Source organism: Schistocerca nitens, chromosome 3 (assembly GCF_023898315.1).
Source record: "Schistocerca nitens isolate TAMUIC-IGC-003100 chromosome 3, iqSchNite1.1, whole genome shotgun sequence".
Taxonomy (NCBI): Eukaryota; Metazoa; Arthropoda; class Insecta; order Orthoptera; family Acrididae; genus Schistocerca; species Schistocerca nitens.
Genome location: NC_064616.1, coordinates 235,888,531 through 235,902,279, shown reverse-complemented (window position 1 = coordinate 235,902,279; position 13,749 = coordinate 235,888,531).

The following is a 13,749-nucleotide window of genomic DNA, read 5'->3' as shown; positions in this document are numbered from 1 at the left end:
CCAAATAACGCAGCTGTCTAGCAGGTCCTCTAATCGCTCCTTGGTACAGTCGTTTGACTATTGAAAATGGTTCCAACAAGTCACCACTAGAAAACTCTGCTCTGTATCGCAATAACTCAAGATGTCAAGTAATACCACGATACTAGAAATATCAGAGAACACCTTATCACAGATAAGACTGTCCTTAAGGCTTGTAAGCTCACATTTATTGCAATAAATGACATACCTGAAATGTTACCACTCTCATTATTACGTCAGATAGGTAATGCACGTAGTAAGTTCGTCGTATTCATGATTTCCTCTTCAAAGTAACATACCGAACTTGTTATTTAACACAAAATGGCATTAAATATTTAAGTTATTCACGAGTACCTAGTTGAGAATATGCATGAACTTCAAATGACACGAGGAACCGCCTCGTTCTGCACATTGATTCAAACCCAGGTCATGCAGACTAAGATTTCGTGACTAACGAAAACTAACAGTCATTCCTGACTAGGCATACAGAGAGTGATATACCTCGATTTTAGACAGTATAAGGTAGCAAATATCAACTTTAAATTACATAACGTAAACATTCTTAACGGACGCGAATTCCTACCCAGCACCTACTGTCCCCGTTAACGAACTACGAGAGATGTTAAATATTGCTTCTTCACAAGTAACTTACTTGAAATGCCGTGAGGTAAAGCATTGTGTTGGACATGGATTCGAACCCAGAACCTAATAGGATTGATATCGAAGTACAATCAACTGTGACATATCGGATTTTTTCGGCAGTAGGTAGACGTTTTAACTGAAATGACGAGACGAGACAATTTTTTTCCTTCCCACGCCTCCAACCCGGCACCTATCGCTGTTATATTCTAGAGAAAACGAACGTTAAATATGGGTTTGCTACACCAGCAGCGGCGTGTGAGCATTTTTGAACTAGAAATAATACGAAGAAGAGTTCAGTGTTAACTGGAAATCGAACCCCACAAATATCGTTGTTGACTACACACCAAGAGACGTCGGCTACCAAAGCTACCACCAGCAGCTCGGAATAACATCCTTGAACTTATTGTGATCTCTCAAATAGTTCTGTGTCTCATTGGGAGTCAAAATCGTCGGATATCGTTAGTGTTGACAAAGAATGAAAATGCATTAAAAATCCAAACTATTATCTACCGACCTTGCCGTTGGTGGGGAGGCTTGCGGGCCTCAGCGATACAGATGGCCGTATCGTAGGTGCAACCACAACGGAGGGCTATCTGTTGAGAGGCCAGACAATCGTGTGGTTCCTGAAGAGGGGCAGCAGCCTTTTCAGTAGTTGCAGGGGCAACAGTCTGGATGATTGACTGATCTGGCCTTGTAACACTAACCAAAACAGCCTTGCTGTGCTGGTACTGAAAGAAAGGGGAAACTACAGCCGTAATTTTTCCCGAGGGCATGCAGCCTTACTGTATGGTTAAATGATGATGGAGTCCTCTTGGGTAAAATATTCCGGAGGTAAAATAGTCCCCCATTCGGATCTCCGGGCGGGGACTACTCAAGAGGACATCGTTATCAGGAGAAAGAAAACTGGCGTTCTGCGGATCGGAGCGTGGAATGTCAGGTCCCTTAATCGGGCAGCTAGGTTAGAAAACTTAAAAGGAAATGGATAGGTTAAAGTTAGATATAGTGAGAATTTGTGAAGTTCGGTGGCAGGAGGAACAAGATTTCTGGTCAGGTGAATACAGGGTTATAAATACAAAATCAAATAGGGGTAATGCAGGAGTAGGTTTAATAATGAATAAAAAAATAGGAGTGCGGGTAAGCTACTACAAACAGCATAGTGAACGCATTATTGTGGCCAAGATAGACCCGAAGCCCACACCTACTACAATAGTACAAGTCTATATGCCAACTAGCTCTGCAGATGATGAAGAAATTGATGAAATGTACGGTGAGATAAAAGAAATTATTCCGGTAGTGAAGGGAGACGAAAATGTAATAGTCATGGGTGACTGGAATTCGAGAGTAGGAAAAGGGAGGGAAGGAAACATAGTAGGTGAATATGGATTGGGGGAAAGAAATGAAAGAGGAAGCCGTCTGGTAGAATTTTGCACAGTGCATAACTGAAACATATCTAACACTTGGTTCAAGAATGATAAAAGAAGGTTGTACGCGTGGAAGAATCCTGGAAATACTAGAAGGTATCAGATAGATTATATAATGGTAAGACAGAGATTTAGGAACCAGGTATTAAATTGTAAGACATTTCCAGGGGCAGATGTGGACTCTGACCACAATCTATTGGTTATGAGCTGTAGATTAAAACTGAAGAAACTGCAAAAAGATGGGAATTTAAGGAGATGGGATCTGGACAAACTGATTAATCCAGAGGTTGTACAGAGTTTCAGGGAGAGCATAAGGGAACAATTGTCACAAATGGGGAAAGAAATACAGTGGAAGAAGAATGGGTAGCTCTGAGGGATGAAGTGGTGAAGGCAGCAGAGGATCAAATAGGTAAAAAGACGAGGGCTAGTAGAAATCCTTGGGTAACAGAAGAAATATTGAATTTAATTGATGAAAGGAGAAGATATACAAATACAGTAAATGAAGCAGACAAAAAGAAATACAAACGTCTCAAAAATGGGATCGACAGGAAGTTCAACATGGCTAAGAAGGGATGGCTAGAGGACAAATGTAAGGATGTAGAGGCTTATCTCACTAGGGGTAAGATGTATGCTGCCTACAGGAAAATTAAAGAGACCTTTGGAGAAAAGAGAACCACTTGTAGGAATATCAAGAGCTCAGATGGGAACCCAGTTCTAAGCAAAGAAGGGAAAGCAGAAAGGTGGAAGGAGTATATAGAGGGTCTATACAAGGGCGACGTGCTTGAGGACAATATTCTGGAAATGGAAGAGGATGTAGATGAAGATGAAATGGTATATACGATACTGCGTGAAGAGTTTGACAGAGCACTGAAAGACCTGAGTCGAAACAAGGCCCCGGGAGTAGACAACATTCCATTAGAACTACTGACGGCCTCGGGAGAGCCAGTCATGACAAAACTCTACCATTTGGTGAGCAAGATGTATGAGACAGGCGAAATACCCTCAGACTTCAAGAAGAATATGATAATTCCAATCCCAAAGAAAGCAGGTGTTGATAGATGTGAAAATTACCGAACAATCAGTTTAATAAGCCGCAGCTGCAAAATACTAACGCGAATTCTTTACAGATGAATGGAAAAACTTGTAGAAGCCCACCTTGGGGAATACCAGTCTGGATTCCATAGAAATATTGGAACACGTGAGGCAACACTGACCTTACGACATCCCTTAGAAGAAAGATTAAGGAAAGGCAAACCTACGTTTCTAGCCTTTGTCGGCTTAGAGAAAACGTTTGACAATGTTGACTGGAATACTCTCTTTCAAATTCTAAAGGTGGCAGGGATAAAGTACAGGGAGCGAAAGGCTATTTACAATTTGTACAGAAACCAGATGGCAGTTATAAGAGTCGAGGGACATGAAAGGGAAGCAGCGGTTTGGAAGGGAGTGAGACAGGGCAGTAGCCGCTCCCCGATGTTACTTAATCTGTATATTGAGCAACCAGTAAAGGAAACAAAAGAAAAATTCGGAGTAGGTATTAAAATCCATGGAGAAGGAATAAAAACTTTGAGGTTCGCCGATGAAATTGTAGTTCTGTCAGAGACAGCAAAGGACTTGGAAGGGCAGTTGAACGGAATGGACATTGTCGTGAAGGGAGGGTATAAGATGAACATCAACAAAAGCAAACAAGGATAATGGAATGTAGTCGAATTAAGTCGGGTGATGCTGAGGGAATTAGATTAGGAAATGAGACACTTAAAGAAGTAAACGAGTTTTGCTATTTGGGGAGCAAAGTAACTGATGATGGTCGAAGTAGAGAGAATATAAAATGTAGACTGGCAGTGGCAAGGAAAGCATTTCTTAAGAAGAGAAATTTGTTAACATCGAGTATAAATTTAAGTGTCTGGAAGTCGTTTCTGAAAGTATTTCTATGGAATGTAGCCATGTATGGAAGTGAAACATGGACGATAAATAGTTTGGACAAGAGGAGAATAGAAGCTTTCGAAATGTGGTGCTACAGAAGAATGCTGAAGATCAGATGGGTAGATCACATAACTAATGAGGAGTTATTGAATAGAATTGGGGAGGAGAGGAGTTTGTGGTACAACTTGACAAGAAGAAGGGACCGGTTGGTAGGACATGTTCTGAGGCATCAAGGGATCACAAATTTAGCATTGGAGGGCAGTGTGGAGGGTAAAAATCATAAAACTTGAATACACTAAGGAGATTCAGAAGCATGTAAGTTTCAGTAAGTACTGGGAGATGAAGAAGCTTGCTCAGGATAGAGTAGCATGGAGAGCTGCATCAAACCAGTGTCAGGACTGAAGACCACCACAACAACAACAACAACAACAACAACAACAACAACATGTGATTCTTGAGTTTCTCCCGGCGTATTTGATAATCAAAATATCCACGGGTGTACTGCCGGTCTACAGTGTCCAACGGGCACAATATTTCGGCGATCATACATGTCGCCATCATCAGGTGAACTGACGGACTGAGCTCCTGTGAACGTGCCGGCACGGAGATCCGTACACTGTGGCTGCTCAGGTGGAACTGGGTTAGGTCGCGGCGGCGGCGGATTTAAATACCCTCCGCCCGCGGCGCGCTCACTCCGCAGTCCGCGCCCCGCGCCACGGTCGCGTGGTGGAACAGATTGCGACGGCGTCTGAGATGACGTCGGTGTGATGGCTCCGTCCGCCGTGGTCGTCACAACTATACATTTGCTCGATTTACTCTTGATTAACCCAGTCGCTGGTTCCCAAGCCTTGCTAAGATTATAGCCACAGTCACGATTTATGAGGTCGTCATTGGTGCGAATTTCGATGGCCTCTCTAACAACGCTGTCCCAGTATCTCGACGTCTGTACCAGAATCCTCGTGCGTTCATACTCCATAGCGTGATTTTCCGACAAACAATGTTCAGCGACCGCCGACTTGCTCGGATACATCAGTCGAGTGTGCTTCTGGTGTTCACGGCATCGATCCTCGACGGTACGCATCGTCTGACCAATATACGACTTGCCACATTGACACGGAATCTGGTACACGCCGGCCTTCCTCAAACCGAGGTCATCTTTGGCGCTCCCCACCAGTGCACGAGTTTTATTCGGAGGACAAAACACCGTTCCGACCCGGTGTTTCTTCAAAATGCGCGCGATCTTTCCCGAGAGTGCGCCTGTATATGGGATAAACGCAGTGCCTACCTCCTCCCTCGTGCTTTCATCCATATCCACAGGTTGTCCTGTAGTGGTTGGGCGGAGAGCACGTTGAATCTGCCACTCTGAGTACCCATTTTTTCGAAATACAGTTCTCAGATGTTCCAATTCCTGGGGTAGACTCTCTGCGTCAGAGATAGTGCGCGCCCTATGTACTAGAGTTTTAAGTACCCCATTCCTCTGTGAAGGGTGGTGGCAGCTGTCTGCGTGCAAATACATATCAGTGTGCGTTGTCTTCCGATACACCCCATGACCTAGGGTGCCGTCAGGCCTTCTCTTGACCAAGACGTCAAGAAAAGGTAGTTTACCCTCCGTTTCAGTCTCCATAGTGAATTTGATGTTGGGGTGTATGGAGTTTAGATGTGTAAGGAAGTCAAGGTGTTTATCCATACCATGTGGCCAGATGACGAAAGTGTCGTCCACGTAACGGAAAAAGCAAGTAGGTTTCCATTCGGATGACGACAGGGCTTCCTCCTCGAAGTTCTCCATTTACAAATTCGCTACCACCGGTGAGAGTGGGCTACCCATGGCGACTCCCTCCGTCTGTTCGTAGTATTCTCCATTAAAAAGAAAATACGTGGAAGTCAAGACATGCCTAAAAAGTTCAGTGGTCTTCTCGTCAAACTTCTGACTAATCAATTCTAGTGACTCTCGCAGGGGTACCCTCGTGAACAAGGAAACGACGTCAAAACTCACCATGATATCTGACTCACCCAACGTGAAGCTATCAAGGCGTTTAACAAAATCCACGGAATTACGGATGTGATGAGGGCATTTACCCTTGTAAGGACTTAATATTCCCGTCAGGTATTTGGCCAACAAATATGTAGGTGCCCTGATGTTGCTGACAATGGGGCGTAATGGTACCCCCTCTTTGTGAACCTTCGGGAGTCCATATAGTCTAGGCGGTACCGGACCTTGGGGTAACAATTTCTTAGCGTCACCCTCCGGTAAATCTGCGTCCTTGAGAAGCGACCTCGTCTTGTTGTCCACCTTCATTGTAGGGTCAACGCTGATCTTCCGGTAGGAATCGTCATTTAGCAGGCTCTGCATCTTATCAGTGTAGTCCTTATGGGAGACAACAACTGTAGCATTGCCTTTGTCGGCCGGTAAGACAACAATTTCAGAGCGCTCCCTCAGATCACGAATGGCCGCCCTCTCTTTACTAGTGATATTTGACTTCATCGGCTTGGATTTCGTCAACGCACGACAAGTTTCACGACGTATTTCCTCAGCTGATTCAGGCGGAAGTCGAGCTGCAACCTGTTCAACAGCACTAACAATTTCTGCGACTGGAGTGAACTTGGGGGTGGGAGCGAAGTTGAGACCTTTCTGCAAAACCGAGACCGCATCATCACTCAACACCATGCCACTCAAATTGATGACAGTCTTGCCCGGAACCTGCAGTGATGGTATGTCAAGGAGACGTGAGAACTTAGCTGTTTGACGTCCCGTTGCCTTCTTATGGGCGGAATCAGCTGCAACCCAGGTGACACCATCAATCCAATCCCAGGAAAAGGAAGTGAAATTACTAGCCAGTTGCAAATGTAGTTTGAGTAATTCCTGTGAGATAAACTCAAGGCTCCGGCGGGTGAATTGCACTCTCTCACGTACCAATGCGAGGCTGGCTCGTTTCTTGATTCTCTTAGCTGCTGCAGAATCGATGTGATGCATAACCTTAGCAAAATTTGGAACAACGTTCTCGGAACGACATCTCTTTAGAAAGGCAAGAGTACTTAGCAAACGACATCTACGGTGGCGCAACTTTTCAAATTTCTTCATGCTGCGATACATCTCCTCCCCGTAAAGGTGTATGATGTGATTCTTGAGTTTCTCCCGGCGTATTTGATAATCAAAATATCCACGGGTGTACTGTCGGTCTACAGTGTCCAACGGGCACAATATTTCGGCGATCATACATGTCGCCATCATCAGGTGAACTGACGGACTGAGCTCCTGTTGAAACGTCCCCTTTTAATAATTTTACACAACTGTGCTTATACTGACACACAATATTTTGTTAGCGCAACGCAATCTGACTTTCAAAATTCCCTACAAAAGAATGGCCCTGACTAACATTAAACTATACCTTTCACAAATCACTTACCTCACAAAAATCTTCGCTACTCAAGCTACTGCAATACAGCGAGCGCCACTACCGCCAGCTAAATAAAAGATTCAAACTATGCAAGGCACTAACTACTGATAGGGATAGTTAGCAAATGAAAGATATTAATAGAGAACAAAGAATGTATTTACCTTGATATCATCACATATATAGCAGTTCATGACAAATTACAAAACTCCGCCATCTCTCTCCCCACATCCACCACTGCTGGCGGCTCACCTCCAACTGCCCAACGCTATGCGCTGTTCACAGCCAGCTGCCTAACACTACAATGGCGAGTATTACAACAATGCAAAGCAGCCACAGACTGCACACAGCACAGCCAGTGATTTTCATACAGAGGTGGCGTTACCAATAAAAAAACCTAAACAGCCTACTTACATAGCCCCCATGCTCCCCACAAAAAAAATTTTACAAATTGGTTTGGGCAGTGGCCAATACAGATTTGAAAAAATTTTTCATAATTACAATAACAAAGAAATCAAATGCACACACTTATTGATACAATGTTGGTCAAAAGCTAAAATTTTCTCACAGTCCATAAAGACAGTCCTGATCATTCATCACATTGCAGTGTTTTTCTCAAAGTCTGAGCAGTAAAAGAAAATGCACACGGAAGTAGTGGATTTCCATGCAGTCTTGAGGAAGTAGCGTTGTCCTTCCAACGGAAAGACAGTGCTGATTCTTGACATGCTGACAGGTAATGGGCCACAACAGAGCAAACCCACAGCGGAGTCAGTCGAGGTTTTGAAGAAGATTGGTAGGTAGGTCATCACAGAGCAGACCCACTGCAGTCATTTTAGAGATTACGGTATTGGTGGGCCACCAAAGATGCAGACCCACTATAGTCCTTGTAGAGATGGCCAGCAGCCATCTGTTGTGACTATGCAGGTGCACAATCACCATTGGAGAGTCTTGCGGATAATAGAGCTAGTCCACAACCACCACTTGTGCACTCACAAAGTTTTTGAATTGTCCTGAGAACCAGCAATGCTGTTAACCAGTCCCTTGCTGAATTATTAACAGACGTGCAAACACTAAGAGTCCCTACTTCTCACATATTGTCCATATAGTATGACCAACAGAAATGTGTGCAGTGAAATGGAACTTACAAGTTACTGAATTTGATGAACTGCTGTCAATTACAATTTTATAACATGAGAGTACAATTACAAAGGCACAAAATACATCATTAAAGAACATAACAATACAGATAACATTTGTAGTACAGGCTTTACAACACAATAGAAATAAACATATACATCAATGTTACAGGAATTATGACATAAGTAAAAACATAAGAGATCAGAATAATTATTGAAACATCAACTTCACACATGAGCATTAAAACAAAACAGAATAAATAATGTCTAAACATCTTTACAAAGAAAATAACATATTATTAATGCAAATTATATTTGAGGATAACAGTATTCCTCATCATAGTGAATAGTATTAGAAAAAAAAATCTATGAAACTACACAGAGACAGGAAGAAAACAAATACACAAGGGTACACAAACATATAGTGGGAAAACACAATGGAAAGGACAGGGTTCGTTTTCAGTGTAACTTTTGGTACTGCAGTATTTTGCGAACAAAACCTATTTTGTTCTTGGAGATCTCCCTTCGTTCATCATTATTCCCAAAAAGTCCTATCTATACCTGCTTTCTGTATTCGATTCATATTTCTTTCAAAATAATTATTTCTCAGTGCACAATACTCATTTTTGCCAATTCTGTTTCATATAACCTCCAAAGCATTCTTTCCCTATTCTCCATAGTTAGGTTCTTATATAGTCTACCCCCTCTTAAGCTAACTTAAATCTACTGAGCTCAGATATTAAACTAAGGGACGAGGCAATGCAGCATCACATAAAACAATTAATATAAACAGCAATGAAGAAAAACACAGATTTGCGAAGCAAGCAGCATTAAGAAATTAGCAAAGCAATTGTAATATTACAACTAATCTAAGGCAATGTGCAGCAAACAATAAAAATAAATCATTAGTAAAACTGGCTTAACAGAATAATACAAAGTCAAATTCAATAACACTATGCCTGGCAAACAGCAGCAACTTATACCTAAACATGACATAGCTCAGGCAGAAAAAATATTACACTAAAAATGGCCATGTCTAATACCTATGTCACATCTTAACACTAGAGTGATGCATCACGAGAACTTACACTAGCAGATAAGTTACCAAATCGTAAAGAAATTGTTTATGCAATTCCTGTGAAGGGAAATGTCTTTTTATGCTCCCTCATTTTTTGGAAATATATCACAAAACTATTATTTACTGGATCTGGAGACAGAAAATATTTATATTAGTACATCTATAAAATTTTATTTTAACCAGTGCTGCAGTGCAGCTAGAAACTAGATATTAAACAAAATGAGTAAATAAATACATAAAGCAAGCCATATGGCATTTCTCTCAATTCTCGTAGATAGACACTTGTCCTAATCAGGTGTGCAGATGTAAGAATGTTTCCAAGTTATTATTAGCGTGTCGTATTTATGATGCTTTCTACAAACGAATGTCAATAGCGAGGATAATGGCTTCCTTTTTTTTTCTCTACCTGTGCTTCCGGAAAGGCACACCCTAATGGCTTGTTCTCCAGGTGTCTGACACAGCTGTGTGCCCACGACGCACGTGCAGGTGGTCACTTAACTTTCTTACGGAAATATTTACGACAGCAGTTTCCGCTACAGTGACAGTCTTATATAAAAGTTTCACAGGTCGAGAATTTACGTTGCAAATGTGTAGAAACAAAATCCTATGAACATAACAGTGTCCAAGAAATTTTCGCCGTCATTGTGATACATTCACGCATTTACACACATTTCATAACTCTTAAAGTACGATTCTTGGTTTCCAACATCCTTTTTCACAAGTCAAGAGTCCCTAACTTCTATCCATTATTCATATACATATAAACACGTAATCACATTCCTTATATAGCATCAGCTTATTGATCATAAACATACCTCAACAGCATAATACACATCGTCGTCGTAAAAATAACATCATAACATCTCAGTCAATTCTCAAAATCGTCGTAGCTTCCTCCAATAATTTCAAAACCTAAAAAAATTCTCTGCTCATTTCAATAGTGTCATCTACCTCAAACGTACTTTAAATATTATGATCCCATACCAAATATATCATTCAAAGCTCTCATAATATCACAATGGGTCCGCAAAATATGAACAGTTCACAAAGTACAGACAAAATACAATTTCATAAGTGTGAAGTTACCAAACTGTGTAATTGCGTAAACATGTGTCACTGATGTAGTAAAAAGAATGTTTATTTCTCTGTCAAATAATCAGATAGCTGTGTAATTTATGTGTTGGAGAAATATGGTACCGATGTGTAAAGTTGTATAAGCAAATACCATATTAGCTAGGGTTCCTTGTGGTTGCCACACACATGGTACACAAAGTAAGCGTGTACCCCCCTGAGGATTAATGTAATTATACCCTCAAGTGTTACAGATTACAGCAATGGAATGAAATGTATCACGGAAAACCCTTGTATCATTGCACTTCAAATATCTTAAAAAAAATAAATGTTTTAAGTGCGAAATTAATCACTCAAATACGTGTACTGTAGCGCTAAACTGTGCGTCATGTTGTAAGATAATCTCTGTGGAAGTCTCGTATTTATCGTCCTCCGAAAGCTAAGTTCTGCAGAAGTCAATGTACTTACCTCATGATAAACAAAAGTGAAATGCTTTGCATATAGATATCTTAGTTATTACGCTTATTGTTGTGATGAAGAAAGTACTGTACTGTAACGTATTGTTGTGCTACGGAAAACCCTGTCTCATTGTAGCTATACTACAAAAGTTACTACTAAAACCTGTTTTACTTTCCAGAAGAATTCAGAAAAACTGTCCAGATATAAAACAGATACACCGCAAAAGCAACATTGTAAATTGTCACTCATTAGTAGCGTCGTGATAAAACCGTGAAGTTGTCACATAAACTAACCACTGTGTCGTCTGGTATCCCACAGAAAGTACTTTAAATCCAGAATGTATTTTCAAGTAAACCAAAATGTTGCATTAAAATCTCATTAGCAGTACCAGTATGTGTCCTAAATATGTAAGCCTGATAGTCGTTACGTAATCGTGCAACTAACAAGCAAGAATGTACAAATACAACACTGTGTCGTCTGTTCACTATAACAATGCATTCGTAATTTCTGTTTAAAAATGTTCCGTAGGTTCTAGACTGAATATTTAACTTCAAACATTGTTGCATGTTAACAGTTTCTTAAGTCTGACAAAGCATGCTAGAAATGTGAAGTGAAAAGTTTTATGGCAAAGACAAAGTTAAAAAGCAGATTATCTTTCAATAAACGGTTTTATATGTGAAATGTGATGTAAACCTTTGCTCTTCCTAGTAATCAGAGTTTGAACTTGAAATCGATTATCACGCAGTATACGTCGGTAAAGAATACTGGAATTTTTCTCAAGGTTAGCGTCTATGTTATTTTTCCCTGAGCCAGCTGGCGCACGCGGCTCCCTGCGGTGCGAGTCATTGTCTGTTCCCTTGTTAGCGCGCGTCGTTATTGGGATTAGGAGACCTAGCTTCTACAAATTCACGTTGTCGAAAGTGCCCTGCTCTGTTTGAATCCCGCCAGTTCTGATGAAATTCAGGTCTGTCGTTATGATTATCTCGTCTGCCTTCATGTCGGTAGATTTCATAATTTCTTTCTTGTCCGTCACGTTGTGGAGGATTTCTCCCTGAATCGTAACTGTGCGCCGAACTGTTGCGTCTGAAGTTATTCTGTCTCCCTTGATAATAATTGTTTTGGTTCCCATATTGTCTATTTATGTGGTTATCTCTGTCATATTCATTACTACGGAAATGCGATCTTTCTCTGTAACTATTATTCTTCCAACGGTTGTCATACGGGTGATGTCTGTTTTGGTCACGATTTGCGTTGTAAGAATAGCCTTGTCGTGTCCAGTTATTTTTTCTGTCGTCACGGAATTGTGACGTATGTGACCTGTAGTGTTTGTTTTCCTGTTTTCGCATCCGGCGACTGTCTGTGTCAATTTCTAATTCTTGTAAGAGTCCCTGAAAAGCTTCAATGTCGTCTTTGCAACGTCCTGTTAAAATAATATGTCGTAAATGTTCAGGCAATTTGAGTAAGCAAATGCGGATGAGTTCTGAGGGGCTGTATGGGTTTGAAAGATACTGATTCTTATGCAACATGTCTTCAAAATATTTGACAAGACTGGAAAATTCAGATTGTTCAAAGTGTTTCATCATCATGATGCTTGTTTTACTCGGTCTTGTGTAGCTTGAGACCAATATGCTGAGAGGAAGGCATGGTAAAATTCTCCTTCACTGTAGCAATCGTGAATGACCGATCGCATTCTTACAGCTGGTTCATTCTCTAAGTAGTCACACATAAATTCTAATCTGTGTTCTAACGACCAGTTGGGGGGAAAACAATGAGAGAATTGATGGAGCCACGGTTGTGGATGAATGTCGTTGGCAGAATTTTTAAACGTTTTGAATTTACGTATAGTAATGAACAGCTTATAGTCAAAGTCATCATGTCGGCGAGTCGCATATCGGTCATTGTTACGTCGTTTCGGCGGTTCCACTTCAAAATTCGGTGCACCTTGCCAATTTCTTTCATAATTTCCGAAATGCGCTGTGTTATTATTTTGTGGCTGTTCCGTATTTCTATGTCCCTCTTCCTGTACTGGAGCGCGAGTGTCCTCTGAAATATGTAATTCTTGTATTACCTGCGTCAACTGATCTTGTACTTCCCGGATTTCTCTTTTGTACTGTGTATTGATTTGATTTTGATTTTGTTTGAGTTTTCTAATTTGTTCATACTCTTCTGTGTCAGTGAAGGCTACAGGTCTTGTGTCATTCAGATCATCATCTACCTTTGTAGATAAGTTAGTGACCTGATCCGAAAGTTCGGCTACTTTCTCCGATAGTGAACACATTTCCTCAGTGTGTTTTTCTGAACCAAGTTTCAGAATGTCCATTTGTGTTGAAATCGTATCTACTGTGTCCTTCAAGTTTTCCTGAGTTTTTGCAAGTTGCGTAACCGAATCGGTAGATGCAACTGAGTCAAATTTAGCTTGCAAGGTCTCATGATTTTCATGAACAGTAGTTTGCAGTTCTTTTACGGCTGCTTCGTGATTCTGTAGTGCATTTTCATGACGCGAAAAAATAGGTTGGAAATGGTCACAAATTTGTGTTTTTACGTCACTACAGACTTTTTGACATTTCGATTCAATGTGATGTAACTCAGTAGTTAAATCCTCGCGTGTTTGT